The following is a 16,890-nucleotide window of genomic DNA, read 5'->3' as shown; positions in this document are numbered from 1 at the left end:
CTCAAAAAAAAAAAAAAAAAAAGATAGAAAGGTTGATGATACAATAAAGGTGAGAATAATCCATATTATAAGATCTTTAAGAAGGTAGAAGGAGGTGGTGGGTTTATAAAACAATTGACAAGAGTCGCCTTAGGTAAGAGAAAACATATTTCTTCATTGCAACAGGATCAAAGAATATTGCAAATGCAGCTAAGTGTTTACATTTGATGGTGGGAATTTAAAATTGAAATGCTTCAATAGTTTCTCATTGCTGTTGGTGAAGTAGGAGACTAGGCCATTTGCTGAGAGTACGCATTTAGATGGTGACTTCGAATGTTTGAGACAGAGGTAAGACAGAAAATGGTAGAAAGACAAATGTTTAGAGAAACACAGATGAAATTCTAGGCCACTTTGAGAACCTGATGAGGCTGGTGATCAAGAATTGGAGTGGTAACATTCCTCCAGGTTGTATAGTTATCTTTAGTAATTATTAAAAAGAAGTCACAGAGAGATAGCATAAAAGTTTTAGTAAAGTTTTACATTTAGCCAGTGGCATACTTGAGAATCAGTTCTGAGAATCAAACCTCAGTCTGTCTGGCTCCAGAGTGCTTTAAAACATTAGGCCATTCCAGTAACAGGAGTGTTCAATCGTTGCAAAATGGTGGAGATTTTTCTCAGATCAGACTCAGTACGGACATTGGAGTCTCCTGCCAAAAATCGAGGCTAGATAAGACTCCCACTTGGCACTATAGAGCTAACTGGGGTGAACTCACATCAGAGAGATTAAGACAGGAACCATAGTATATACAGAGGGACCATTTCTGTGGCAATAAGGAGCTGCTACTAATGTTTTACAGAGTACGGTGTGGAGGAAAACAATATCTTTTTATTTATATTTAGTGATAAAGTTATCCAAGAATATGTACTTATAGTTTCTATGCTAAGCAATTAGAATGATTGAGCATATATCTCAGGCAGTAATAAATATAATCATTCTGACCTAGATCAGGATGGGGGACAACAGAGGACACAGAAAGAGACCTGAAAAAGAGCAAGAGGAAACAGACCCTGGAGAGAGTCACATTCTTTAGCCAGGTGTGACTTGGGGTCTCACTCATTCCTTATTGAGTAGCAAAGACAAGAATCACATTTAATAACATTAAATAATATGTATGTTTATGTGTGATCACATATGACAACTACTTAGAATGTGAAGTTTTTATTTCATTGTGTATATGTTTAGTCATTTAAAAATACATTCCTTTTTGTTTTTATAAGGTTTTTATTAAATAATATTTCTTGGAGATTGTCAGATGAAAATACTTAGAAAGGGTTAGACTTCAATCAACAAATGTGGTAAAGATTTTTTTAATAGGTCTATAGCACCATCTTTTTAAAAGTTAAAAAGTCAAACTGGAAAAACATTTGCTGAAACATGGCATAAAGATTTAAAAAAACCCAACACATAAAGATCTCATAAACTGATAAGAAACACTACAATAATAATAATAGAAGATACAAGTAAAGACATGAGCTAGTACTCAGTAGGAGAAATACAAATGACTGGTAAACATGCAGGAAGGCCAATCTTATTAATAATCAAGGAAATTAAGTCCTACTAAGTGTCATATGGTAGGGGGATTCTCCAAACAAGGTGTCAAGTCACTGCTTAAGAAAAAAAGTGATGTGGCCATATTAAACAAAAGGCAGCTTGAAATGCATACTGGAATATTGTATTAACTGTTGATGTGTGATAAGCATTTGCCCATTAAGTTAATAGGGATTGAAAAGTTATAATCAGTAGTTTGCATGGACTTGTTTATATTGCAATATTGCTGTTGTAAAGCTTAATTGGTACAATTTTTCTGATAAGTCCTATCTTGATAAAAGTTTAGAATTGTTGTGAAAGATTTACATACTGAGATGTACATAGCACAGTAGCTGAGGCATTCCCATGCTGAAGGCTAGCAGAGATGCTCCCTGTAATAAAAACCCCATGGATGGACCATTGTCATTTTCTCTGGCTCAACTTCCTAACTGTTAAAACCTCTTTCTGAATGCCTTCGAATGCCTGAGTTCTGAGAATGGTTCCCTCACAAGATAGGTTGTGTTTCCAAAAGGATGTATGAGATTTAGAAGAAAAGACACTTAAATTGAGGTTGATGGTGACCCCATGCCTTGTTCTTTTACAAACATTATCGTCTGTCCTACCAGCACATTCCAAGCGGAGACTTTTCCGATCATGTTCTATGGGTACCGTAAAAACATTGCTTGATTCTTAATTATAAACAAAGGAGACCTACTGACAGATTAAAGCAGACAAATGATGAGTAGACTATTGGGTAGAAGTCTAGAGAACTAAGCTCAGAAAGATGAGGGATTGATGAAGTCTGAGTAACTCCCATACTCCAGTCAAATCCTTCACAGAAAAGTCTGATGCTGATACTGAACCCTGGGTATTCCTCTGTCCAAAAACGCTACCCTTGAAAAATGGATATTGCTGCCATGGTTACTTTACCATGCAAATAGATTTTGCACTGTTACACATTTTGAAGCATTACTTATTTCCATTCAAAATCTGTGATCGGTGAGGATAGTAGATGAAATTCATGTCTTCATACTAATAACAGAAGAGGTGTGGATCAGATGACTTCTGGCATCTAATTGTAGGGAGTGGGTTCTGCCTCCCACTAAGATTCATATGGCAAGTGTACTCCAAAAGGGCAACTAATTATTTTTTTTAAAAAAACAATAAAAAACTATTAAACAAAAGGCAGGTGAAAATACACATCGGAAAATGTTATTAATTGTTGAGGAACATTAGCAAACATTCTAAATCTGCCATCAGATGTAAGGAGGAAGGAGAAGAGGAAGGTAGTGAAATAATGCTAATTTATTTTTCATTCAGGAAAATAATAAGTATTATTTAATTGATGAATGTGATAAATTGATAAACCTCCGTTGTTGGTGTATAAGAATGAGACTGTCTTTTGCACATTTATTTTGTACCTTGAAACTTGGCTAAAATTCTTTATCAGCACAAAGAGGTTTCTCTTAGAACCAAGTGTAGTGATTTCTAAAAGAAATCCATATGACCCAGCTATCCTCCTTCTGGGAATACACCAGGAGGAACTCAAATCACTCTATGAAAAAGACATCTGCACACACAGGTTTATTGCAGCATTATTCACAATAGCAAAAACGTAGAACCAACCGTGCTTCTCATTGAAAGAGGACTGGATAAAGAAAATATAGTACATACACATAATGGAATATGACATAGCCATAAAGAAAAACAAAATTGTGGACTTCGCAGCAAACTTGAATGGATTTAGAGCCTATAATACTCAGTGATCTATCTCAGAAACAAAGATCTGAGTATTACATGTACTTACTCATAAACTGACTCTAAACATTTATCATAACACTATAAGAAAGGGATTGGCAGCAGTGGGATGCAGCCAGGGGAGGGAGGGGGTGGGAATATAACATCAATAGCCGGGTTCGGTGGTTCAGCCTGTAATCCCGTACCTTTGGGAGGCTGAGGTGAGTGGATTGCCTGAGCCCACGGGTTCGAGACCCGCCTGGACAGCGAGACCTCATCTCTACAATAAATAAAAAAATCAGCCGGTCATGGTAGCGCATGCCTGTAATTCTGGCTACTCGGAAGGCTGAAGCGGAAGGATTGCCAGAGCGCAGCAGGTTGAGGCTGCGGTGGCCGGGAGCGGCCGCTGCACTCCAGTCTGGGCGACAGAGTGAGACTCCAACTCAAAAAAAAAAAAAAAAAAAAGAGTAACGAACCTTAAACCAGGTGATGTGGGACCAAGGGGAGGCCCAAACTTTACATGTATGATGACCACTTACCTACCTAACCCTGAATTTTACCCAACACCTTTAAAATAAAAAAATAAAACTTATATTTTTTCTGACTTAATGAATTATAGAAATGTAGCTACCAGCCAAGGAAGCATTTATGAAGTAGCCATCGTTGAAACCTCTATTCTATGAGAAGTATGAATATATGATGACAAAATAATTCATAATGAAGCTCTCTGAATTTCAGGGAGATCATGTTACTTTGCAATGTATATATTTAACTAACCTAGGCAATAAACAATAAGTACATCCCTAATCTAAGCAACTGGGTGAAATAGGTTAAATGAAAAAGGCAAAGTAAAATTAAATGTGAATAGTAAAAATATATAAGGAGCTTTTCTCTCTGTGCTACTGTTTTTTATAGGCTTTGTACCATGGACCAACTTTGAAAGCAGTTATAAACATATATTGCAGATTAATTCACCGTGTTAGATATCGACTTGGTCTTTGGAGGACAAGACAAATTATAAGCTTAACAGAACTAGAGGAGTGGATGGATAGAAAAAAATGTAAGTGATGCAGTAATTTCTGGTTTGAATTTAGGTTTGAAATTAATTTAGCTATTGAAATTTTACACATAATTACCCATAGAAACCAAAGATTGACTATATTTTATAGTCCTGTAAGCAATTTGCATTTTAAGGTAGCATATTCTATATTTGGATTAATGTATTAAGGCCTTCTGTTTATAAGCAACAGAAAACTCATTCTGGCTAACTAAAGCAAAAAAGGAAATTTAAAGGGAAAATACTATAAACATAGCCAGAGAATCAGATTTCAGATAGATCATAAACCAGAGCTTCTTCTGAGATCTAGGAAGCAAGCAATAAGGACTACCTCTATTTACCACTGAGGGATAGTAAGTCCCTATCACTTAAATATTTTTTATTTCTTTTTTTAAAATTCAAGTTCCTGGGAGAGACTAACTGATTGGTTGCACTTGAGTCTCAAGTCCAACCCTTTGCAGTGGGAGGGAAACTGCCAGGAGAGGGAGGAGCACACCTCATCAACAAGATTACCTGCATAGTGAACATTTATATATCTAACCCTAAATTGTACCCCACATCTTTAAAATAAAAAATAAAATAAAAAAAAAAAAGAGAATCTTGCTTGAGGGTTGCATAGAGGCTACATACATTGGAGGAGGGGAAGGTCCTCCAAAGGAAAATTAAATATTGATACCAGAAAAGCAACAGACACTGATCAAACTAAACAACATATTGTTTATTAGTGTTAGAATTCTATTCACAGAACAAATCGTCCAATTTGTATCTTAATTTTAAAAGATCTCAATTTATATTTATATTTAATGATTTAGTATTGCTTAGGATTAGGATGATTATTAGAGCCAGTTTCTTGACTATCGAAAAGTAAATGGTACAAGTACATTATATGCATGTTTAATGAAAATCATCATGTCATTGCTTTATAAGTTAAAAATGCTACCTTATTGTTAGTCTTAGCTAGTTATAAAATGTTTATATTTGAGACTGTAAATTCAATGAAAACAGGGACTTTGTTAGCAAATGCCTGGTTCATCAGGACTCAAAAATTTTAGATACTTGTTAAAAAAATAGTTTTTACTAAGTTTATTCGTTATAATAAAATTATGTGCCAAAATGTATTTACAAATAACCAGAATTCTTTGTGTTAGAATCATTCTTTTTCTGTGACTGGAGGTAAAGGAAGAAAGAGGAGTGGAGGGGGTGGAGAGAGAGATTGATTCTACATAAATCAGAGGTCTCAGCTAGATAAGTTCACTTGGTCCAATAGCCTGGTTTCCATAGAAAAGAGCAGAAAGGAGCAAAGTGTTGGAAAGATGGAAAGACAGGAAGAAGAAAAGACAAAGATAAATCAAGTAAGAGAAAGAAATCAAGTGAGAGAGAGAGAGTCAGAGAAAGAGAAGATCCTTTCCTCATTGGGAAGCTACTGAGATTCATTTTACTTACAGAGTTTTAAGTGAGAGAGAAGGAAAGGGAGAGAGAAAGAGAGACTAAATCAGATTTTAAGACTGTTGCTCATTAACTCTCCACACACTAGAACAAAATTCAAGAAGATATTTTTAATATTTGATTATATTACATAATCTAATATGAATTTACAGATTGTATAATATTTATCAAACTATACACTAAAACCTTAGTTATTACATCTTTCTTTTTCACACACTGTAATTTTTAGCTACTAACTTTTAAATCACACATCCTTTCCAAAATGGTTCCACTGTTTTACTCAGTTAACCTTATCTTCACACTCTATCACTAAGTTCATTTTTTAATTGCATAGGATCTTGCTTATTTTTCTTAGCCTTCCTTTTTGTAATTTCTCCTCTTTGATATATGAATCACAGATTTCAATATTTGCACATCATAAAATAACCTCTCAGTTTGAAAAAAACCAAACAAACATGATTTCTGTTTTTCTTCCTGATCTCTAGTGCGTTCTATTTGAGAAGCTCATTGAGTAGAAGTCTTACAGTGAGGGCTGAGCCAGGAAGATCTATGGTTGAAGAATGTTCTAGGTAAAGAGAGCAGCAAGCACAATGGCTTTAATTTGGAGGCTGCTAGTACTGGAGGAAGCCAAGAGACTTATTGGAATGGAGTTTGTGAGTGAAAGAAGAGCAAAATGAAATTGGAAAGGTAGTGGAGAGGGCAGGTTGTCAGGATTCCAGACCGACCATTGCATGTTACCTTGAGAGGGTTGGGAAGCCATCAAAGGCTTGGGAACAGAGGACTATGATGGCACTCACGTTGAACACATCATTCTGGTACTTTTCTTGAATATAGGCTGACATGAGGCCAAAACAAATAAAAGAGTCCAGTTAGCACAGATGGTGCTCTGTCCAACACAGGATCTGAACAGTAGAATAGAATTAACCAAATGAATAATTTAAAGAATCGTTAACCAAAGCACCATTTACATCGAACATTAAAATTACACTATAGATTCCACAGAATTGGCAAATTTTTATTTGTTTTTATGTTTGTTAGAAAATTCTCCATATTTTTCATGTGCTGATTGCTAATTGGGTGATATTTGTTAGCTCTCTCTGTACCTTTTTAAACATCTTCCAATGACCCATAAAATTTCATTAATTTTCATTATTTAAGTTTTATATTTACCGTGATTACTACACCAGCCTAGAATATTAATTTTGCTAGTGTGTTACTGACAATTTTTTCATAGGGCATCACTATCTATTAATAAAGTCACAAAGCCAAGTACATAGCTGCATCAATCTGATCTTGTTAGGAAAAATCTAAAACAGATTGATTCAAGGTAGGTATTCTTTTTCAAGGGGAAATATATTTATTTAAACATAAAAGTAAAGGTGACATCATTTTTGTCTTAGTTTAGATTTCAGAATCAGACCCTGAGACAAGAATTCAAGAACTACAAATTTGCAAGGGAGTTAATCCTAAGAAACACTTTGTAGCATGGAGAAATGAGACAGAAGGGATAAAAGTAAAAAATGAGGGCATGTGAAGCAAATGACTAAGTGGACAAGAGGTACTTAATCCCTCTCGTGAACTCAAGAAAACAGTGTAGCCAACTTGCTTCAAGTAGTCTTTGTCAACTGGCTTCCAGCAGTCAGTTGTTGAGGGTCACTCCAAAGGGTATCTAAAGCCCTGGCTATTCTGGATGACTGCATAGGTGGGTAGAGTGAAGTCCTGCAGCCAGAGGGAGCCCTTAGGCAAGGGAATGCAGATGCTGACAATTGAAAGTCAAGCAGCATGCACACAAATATAAGTGCAATGAGATAGGACCCTGAAAGAAACTGCTATAGTTTGCTTATTTGAAAAGAAATAAAAAGTCATAGATGTTACTAAGTATAAATTTTCAGTTTTTAATTTTATTGCTATGTTTCAGAATCTGGACTAGCAATTCATATTTAGACAGTCACTAAATATTTCCTGAATTTGTTGATGTCTCATAACTATCTCCCTTAACTAAATGAATGAATGAACGAAGGAAGGATGGAATAGAAAATTTATGTGGTTGAGTGCCAGGATGATATAATTTCTGCTGGAAACCACTCTGGTGCCCTTTGTCATTGGGAGCCCATATTTTAAATCTGAATTGGTTGCTCTGTAAATGCTGACTAAAAATCTACTTTATGGAGTTAATCCAACATACTTCAGAGTGAAGACTTTATGTCACAATTTTGAAAATAAGAAATTAACTGGAAATGGAAACCAACATTTACAAAATGCATGCACCAGTTCTCTTGCTCATTATCTAACTTCTGTTTAATGTTAAGTATGGGAGATTGGTGACAAGTGGCCCAAGTGGTTTTCTGTGGTAGCCTTGAGCCAGCAGTGGCAAAGTACCTTAAACTAGAAAGTAGAAATACATGAAATTAGTAAGCAAAAAGTAGACATTGCTTCCAGTTAAGGGTCAACTCAGAAATAGAATAAGCAGTCCAAAGTGGAACCATCAATTCAAGTTGTAAAATGTGAGTAGAAGCCAAAAAATAGGGATAATCAAGAAAAGATGAAAAAAGTGGAGAAGCTAATAAATCCTTAATACTGAGCTGAATCAGCAGGAGTCAGACCCTTGGAAATCCTGATGTTTATTAAAGCTGTGTCTTATGACATGGGTTGAGTGTTGATGTATGTAGAGTCTGTGGTCAATTGTCATGAAACCATGAGAGAGGATGCCAGTGTTATCCTTAGAGAATCAAGTCCAGATTCCCACTACTGTGGAATGTGAGGTTGGAGAAGCACGCCCATTCCTTCTAACCTTTATCATGAGGTTGACATAGAGCTCATCTCACCATGGAGGCTTATTGGTAGACATAAAAATAAAGCTAGAGTTCCTTCAAATTCAGATGAACCTTTTAGGTGACTTGTACTTGATATAGTATTATTAAGAAAACATTTTTCTTATACCATTTTGTCCTTTTAGTTTATGAAACAATGTTTGCTAAGAGAGAAGACTGGGAAGGAATAGAAAGAAGTGAGCTCCTTAAGTTCTTCAATGACTGTGGTCATTTCCCAACCCAGAAAAAAATTGATGATATTTGGAACCTAGTCCATCTAAGTAAGTAGTTTCTCACTTTTTCTCCCCTTCTCCCTCTCTTCTTTCTTTGAGTGTTTTCTTTCTGCATTCTTTTAATTTTATTAAACTGGTTTTATAATGCTTTTTCTCAACTTTCCTTATATCAAATCTTAATATAGTATATGAAGTAAGAGATTTCAAAGATGAGTTAAAAGAAGTTAGTACAACAAAGTTTTTTGGGGAGGAGATTTGCTAACTTTTTATAGCTTTTAAATGTATTTTTGACATAAAATAAGTTATGTCTGGCTGAGTATATTTTAAACCATCTTATTTTAAATACTCATGCTAAAAACTTTCTCCTGGATAGCTAAGATTGGTACTGAAAAACGTCAAGTTTAAATGTATAAGCATTGAAACTATTTCAATACAACCGACTTTCACAGTTAGAAAATCATTTCTTTTATGAATAGTAAATAAATGATAGTGTTGTATGGGAATATTTAGTAATTTAAATGGAGCAATATTTCTCTCGTCACTGAAGACTAGTAATTGTTACCAGGGTGTGGGAAATTTCAATGAATTTTCCTTAATTCCTTAAGATTCGTCTTGGTTTTTCTCTCCTCTCCCCAACTTTACTGAATTTAAACTGGAAAATTAACATGGTTTATATTCAAGGTGCGCAAGTGAAATGATTTGAGATGCATATACATTGTGTAATGACTACCATAACCAAATTAATCAATACATCTATCACCATCCATAGCTACCCTGGGGTGTGTGTGTGTGTGTGTGTGTGTGTGTGTGTGTGTGTGTGTGTGTGTTAAGAACACTTAAGATCTATTCTCCTAGCAAATTTCAAGTAAACACTACAGTATTGTTAACTACAGTCACCATGCTATACATTAGATCCCCAGAAGTTATTCATCTTTCAGAAACTGAAGGACTGTATGCTTTTACTAACATCTCCCACTCTCCCCTACTCCCACTCCCTGGCAACCACCATTCTACTCTCTGCTTCTATGGGATCAACTTTTAAGATTCTACATAAAAGTGAGATCATACAATATTTGTCCTTCTGTGCCTGGTTTATTTCCCTTAGCATAATGTGCTCCAGGTTCATCTCTGTTGACACAAGTGACAGGATTTCCTTCTTTTTAAAGGCTGAATAGTATTCTATTGAATTTATATATCACGTTTTTAATCCATTATTCATTGCTAGATACTTAGGTTGATTTCATATCTCAAATATTGTGAATAATATGGCAGTGAACTTGGGAGTGCAGATATCTTTTTGAAAAACTGATTTCACTCCCTTTGGGTATATATCCAGCAGTGGGGGTGTTGGATCTTATGGTCATTCTATTTTTAATTGTTTGAGGAACTTCCATACTGTTTTACATAGTGGCTGCACCAATCTGCATTCCTCCCAACAGTGTGCAAGTGTTCCTTTTTCTCCACATTCTTGTCAATGCTTGTTACTTCTTGTCTTTTTTGTAAGTCATTCTAACTGGTATGATATCTCATTGTGGTTTTGATTTGCATTTCCCTTATGATTGATGATGCCGAACATTTTTTCATGTACATGTTGGGCATTTGCATGTCTTATTTGGAATAATGTCTGTTTGGATTTGCTGTTCATTTTTAAGTTGAGCTTTTTTCCCCCTAAGTTGTATGTGTTTCTAGTTATTTTGGATATGAACCCCCATCAGATATATGGTTTGCAAATATTTTCTTCCACTGGGTAGGTTGCCTTTTCCTTTTGTTGATTATTTCCTTTGCCACACAGAAGCTTTTAAATCTAATATAGTCCCACTTGTTTCAATTAGTTAATTTTAAATTGTAGAGACTGGAGCGTCACTATGTTTGCCCAGGCTGGTCTCTAACTCCCGGGCTCAAGTAATCTCCTAGTCTCAACCTGCCAGGTAGGTGCATACCACCATGCTTAGCTGTTATGTTTGCTTGTTCGTTTTGCTTAAAAATATTTCAGGACTTTTTTGATATCGAGAAGTGGCTCACATAGTAGTGGAAAGTCTGAGTAAATTAGAATGTAAGCATTGAATCTTTATCATGTTTGAAGTTCTCTTCCTTTGTTCTTGTGCAAATTCATTCAGTTCTTTACCTATGGACTTTGTTTTGCCATTGCTGTATCCCTTGTTACCTAGAACAATTTTCTAGACTTTGATAAATATTTGCTTACCAATTGGCAGAAGAATCTAGATAATTGTGCTCTTCATGACTACATTGTTTATTTGTTGAAGTGACTTTTTCCTAATGACAAAAACATCAATTTTTTATTATAGAGACTTATAGAAATATATATCATTTTTAATAAATAGCAGTTTTAGCCATTTGATATCTATTTTTATATTTTTTCCTGTGAATATGGCATTATTTTTATAAAAATTGATTTTCTATATATTATATGAACTTTTTTTGCTTAACAATAATCCTTACTTTCTAAGCTAAATTTGTTTTACAATGTTATCTCTGACTGCGTAATAACCTACCATATAAATGTTCTATAATGCATTTAGTATTGTGCATTTAAGTTGTTTGGATTCTTCTTTATAATAAATAATAGCATTAAAAATAGTAAAGGTAGCAAGATATTCTTAGACAAGTATTTCAGTAATGTATAGTATTAGTCATTTAAAATATTTATTTTTTTCAAATTAGCAGTCTTTTTTTTTTTTTTTTTTTTTTTGAGTTGGAGTCTCACTCTGTCACCCAGACTGGAGTGCAGTGGCCGCTCCCGGCCGCGGCAGCCTCGACCTGCTGGGCTCTGGTGATCCTTCTGCCTCAGCCTTCCAAGTAGCCGGAATTACAGGCATGCGCTACCATTCCCAACTGATTTTTTGATTTATTGTAGAGATGAGGTCTCGCTGCCCAGGCGGGTCTCGAACCCGCAGGCTCAGGCAATCCACTCACCTCAGCCTCCCAAAGGCGTGAGATTACAGGCTGAGCCACCGAGCCTGGCTTCAAATTAGCAGTCTTATAGGGACATTTTTCTCTACTGATAATTATAGTTTAGATTTAGAGAATGGCTCTGGAGTTATGTTGTCTGGGTTTACTTCTCAACTCTACAACTTATTATATATTATTAATTATGAAAAACCATCTTTATAACTTTTTTATTTGAAAAGGTTTAATTATTGAATTCAATTTTATAATGACTCATTTTTATAGAGATTTTACATTGAATGTCCTCCACTGGTTTCCACCCACATCATCTCTTTTGGTTACCATGATGATCTGTGTGCTAAAGAAAAGGATATGCTTATTTATGTTCATTTTATGGATGAGAGAACTGAGGCTTAGAAAAAGACCTTCTTAGCTAATTGACAAAGTTGAAACTTCTACTTGGGTCTTTTGGCGTCAAGGTCAATGCTTTTTCTCTTTCACTATGTGGAGACATTTTAAAAATTAATGTTATGAAAAAATAAGTAGATGATTAAAACATTAATGATGACAAGGGTTGCCTTTTATTTATCTTTCACAGATTAGCTTAATGCCTTGCAATATGATAGGTTTTCTGTAATTGATTGTATCTGTTAAAATTCTTATAAAACTGGAATTTTCAATGAAATTCTAGTTCAAAAACATTTTGTTTTTACTTTAATGCATAAGATTGAGAAGCTTTCCTTTACAGTTTATAGAAAGGGGCCACTGCAGCATAATTTTAAATATATGTCTAATTATATTGCTCTATCCAGTTAGAAAATTCTTTTTGTGCATTGAATCTTTTATTAAAAATGGAGGCGATATTCTAAGATAATGAAAAGAAAACAGAAAACTGATGGGAAAAGGAGCTAAATTAATGGATTTCTATTTGCTTCAGGTATATATTCCATTTTTAAGAGAATCTGATTTTATACATTTTAGATTGTCAGTCATCTTCATTCATACTGACTTCTTTGATTGTGTATAATAGAGCCAGATGTGCAACCTACGCACTTTTTCTTTCAGTAGAATATTTCACCTAATGTGTATGTAGTTAATTCAATTGATTAACTTTTTCGGTGTACAGCACCAAGTGGGTCACATTCCTAAAACTGTCTGTATGTCTTCAGGTATTTTTAGCTTCTTTTTTTAAAAAAAAAAATTCTTTATTCTTATCACTATGGTAACAAAAAAATTGTGACTGAGGACATGATTTTTGTCTAAAAATCTTCCTTTGGGAGAATGAAGCCACTTCAGGCTTCGTGTATAGGCAGATCTTAAAAGGTGCAGATTACGCAAACATGAAAACCTTTACTTGATAATCATTTAAATTCCATCAAATGAAACTAATAACAATAGAATAGCATTACTGAAGGCAAGGAAAATACATCATGCTTCTATATTATCTATTCATGCGTCTGCCTAATCTTTTTGAAGGTTGTCCAGGTTTTTTTCAACATGGAAATAGAACTTTTAGTTCATTTTCTGCAATTAAGCTAATCAGAAAGCTCAACAATGAAGATAAGCCCATTTTTACTGTGAAGTCCTAGACAAAAAGCTTAAAATAAAAAACATGAAATATACTTATGTATTATTTAACCTGAAATATCCTATGCATCTGAAGAAATTGTGACCTGAGACATGATGTGAATTCTTTCACACTTTCTGACTAGTTAGTGGTAAACTTTAACTAGGTTTCCTCTTCCTCAGAGCACAGCTTTGTCCACCACAAACAGACCATGCTGCATTTTTGACTGTCTTATCAAGATATGGCTTTATGTTATTAAATGGGAAACATGTAGTAATTTTCTCTTATAAGTTTTTCACATGAACAAACACTATAATGATTACATAGAGAGGGATTAAAATAATTTAAGAAGGTAGTAGATGATTCTAGGGTGTAAGAAATGTGAGGCTGGCAAATTCTGATGGCAAAAGAATGCAGAAGTATTAGAGGTAACATGTTACAATAGCATTATTTTCAATAACTTATAAAAATGAAATCAACACATTCTTATTATGTTTGAGAATGGCCTGAGGCTACTGAGTATGGGTCAGCTAGAATAGGTAGCCTGGCCTTATATAGATCTTACAAATGCCACTATCAATATTTGGGGACTATGTCTAGCAATTTATCTTTTTTATTAATATAATAAAAATGCGTTCACACTGATACACATCTCAGACCATAGGCTCACTGTTTTGTTTTATTTTGTTTTTTAATAAGGACTTGTATTTAATTCTAGCCTCCATGCATCAGAAATTTAATTTTGGGCAATTTGGATTTTCAGTTTATTTTCTGAGGTTGTTGCTAAGTAAGGGTGGAGAGCAATTAATCCCTATTGTTACTCTCAGTCACAGGCAAGACAACCACTAATCTGCTTTCTGATTCTATAGATTTGCTGTTTCTATAAATTTCTTGTAACTAGAATCATACAATATGTAGTCCATTATCTATTATGCAGTTACTTAGCATGTGGGGTGTCCACCCAATCTTCAGTATCATTGGTCAACATTGGTGTTTCCCAGGGTGTTCATTTGCTACAGCTGTAGCAACAAAAATATCACATACTACATGGCTTTAAAAATGGAAATTTATTTTCTCATAGTTCTGAGCATTGGAAGTCAAAGATCAAGTTGTCAGCAGATTTGGTTTCTCTCAATGCCTCTATCCTGAGCTTGCTTCTTGCTGTGTCCTCGCATGACCTTTCTTCTGTGTGTGCTAGCCTGAGAATCTCTTATACTTTTAAAAGGACTCTCATTGTTTTGGAGTAGGACCTCACCCTTATGACCTTATTTAGCCTTAATTATCTCTTTAAAGTCCTTGTCCCTAAATATAGACACATTAGTGGATAGAGCTTCAACAGGGGCAAACACAATTCAGTCCATAATACCTGACTATACAATTGACTATTGGCACTTATTTATCAGTTTAAGTGGCTGCAATTGCTGGAGTCCAGCTCCAGGAGAGAGTCAGGGCTTGAGACGGGAGAATCGGGAAGCGGCGAAAAAGAAAAGACAAAAACGACAGGAATCCTCTTCCTGGGGAGAGCTCAAGACTCTGCCAATTTTTATTTATTTTTCACAAGCTTATATAGGTTTTCCACTCAGCCCTGTACCCACAAATGTATCTTATGTTGCTAACCAAATGCCCACATACATCCTTTTTGCACTCACAATAAGGTTGACCTTTAACAATTTCAACCACAGATGGTGTTTTTCTTAAGTCAAACATTTATGAACATCCTGGTTTTCTTCCTAACTTTCTTATAACTATTTACTATTATAGGCCTATAATATCCTTACCCTATAAAGCTAAACCTTAACCCTAAGTCTTATGTAACATACTTACTACTATATATTTATTTCTATTAATCTTATTTCTATCCTTATGTCTCTATATTTTCTTAACTATCACTTATACTATTATATATCTCTTATCTTACTAGTTTATCTTATCTTACTATCTTATTATTAATATTCTAAATTCTATCTTCATTAAACTACTTATTTAATTCTAAAATATCTTAGCCTATTTTTTATCTCAAACGGTTGTTTTCCACCAGCTCTCAGCTGGGGTCTGTTGTTTATGAGGAAGTGGTCGACTCATTCTTCTTGGCCTCCTGCTGTTTACTGAAAAACATCCTTACACACCCTAAGGGGCACCCTTTTTGCTGCAATCTCACCTCCATTATGCCTACGTATAATTTTTGCTGTCAAATGCCATCATCCATTTGCGCATCTATTATCTCAATTAAAGAGGGAACATTCTCAAGCCTATGCACTCAATCCTTCAAAGTTAGGGAAGGTCCGTCAACAGGATCCATGGGGCTTTGCCTCTGTCATGGCCGCGTTTTACTGGGGCCTTGCTCCCAGCCGGCATTTTTCCTGTTTTCAGGTCCCTTTTACCTTATTTTTACTAGTGATTGCGGCTCCCAACATGCAATGAAGATTCTCTTTTTATTTTTTAGCATCTCTATTGAAGTATGACATACCAATTTAAAAACTCACTCATTTAAGGGTTTAGTTAAATGATTTTTAGTAAATTTACACTGCTGTGCAACCATAGGTATGTGAGATTTAAAAGATTTTCATAACCTGAAAGAGTTCTTTTGTGCCCATTTGCAATAAATTCCTACTGTTACCCCATCCTCAGGCAACTACTAACCTATTTTCTGTCTTCACAGATTTGTCATTGGTAAAAACTTCTTCTGAATATAATTATACAATATATAATCTACTGTGACTGGCTTCTTTTAGCTAAACAATGTTTTTGATGTTCACCCATGCTGTAGCATGTTTCTGTACTTCATTCCTTCTTATTGCTGAATAATATTTCGTTGTGTGAGTAACCCACATTTTGTTTATCTACTCATTAGTTGATGGACATTTGGGTAGTTTCCACCTTTTGTTATTATGAATAATGCTGCTATGACCACATCTCATTGTGGTTTTAATTTGCATTTCCCTAATAATGAATTACATTGAGCATCTTTTCATGTGCTTATTACACTTTTACATTTATCTCTAGTAGAGAAGTCATTCAGAACTTTTGCATATTGTTTCAGTTGAGAGCTTTATATTCTTAGTATTGAATATTAAATTTATTTGTATTCTGGATACAAGTTCTTTATCAGATATATAATTTGCAAGTGTTTTTCCACTCTGTGGAATATCTTTTCATTTTCTTAATAATATGTCTGAAAAACAGACCATAATTTTTATGAAGTCTAATTCATCATTATTTTTCTTTTCTGGAGCGTGCTTTTAGTGTTAAGAAATTTTGCATATGACAGGATAACAAAGGTCCTCTTCTCTAATTTTTTCTAGAACTTTAATGATTTAGCTCTTACTTTTTGGTCAATGGTTCATTTTCCCCCCAACCTGTTGGTAAATTTGAATATATTTTTCTTATAGGAAGCATAGCGTTTGATCTTGCTGTTTAAAATATAGTCTGACGCCGGGCTCGGTGGCTCAGCCTGTAATCCCGTGTCTTTGGGAGGCTGAGGTGAGTGGATTGCCTGAGCCCGCGGATTCGAGACCCGCCTGGGCAGCGAGACCTCATCTCTACAATAAATCAAAAAAAAAAAAAAT

General features: G+C 34.8%; 1 pseudogene; it reads left to right on the top strand.

Moving 5' to 3' along the window:
* The window catches only part of LOC103265337, a 248,854-nt pseudogene that overhangs the window by 7,295 nt on the left and 224,669 nt on the right, over positions 1–16,890 (top strand).

Source organism: Carlito syrichta, unplaced genomic scaffold (assembly GCF_000164805.1).
Source record: "Carlito syrichta isolate Samal-C Ts95f unplaced genomic scaffold, Tarsius_syrichta-2.0.1 Scaffold306449, whole genome shotgun sequence".
Taxonomy (NCBI): domain Eukaryota; kingdom Metazoa; phylum Chordata; class Mammalia; order Primates; family Tarsiidae; genus Carlito; species Carlito syrichta.
The sequence above is the reverse complement of the archived record's forward strand: the minus strand, read 5'-3'. Positions and strand labels throughout refer to the sequence as shown.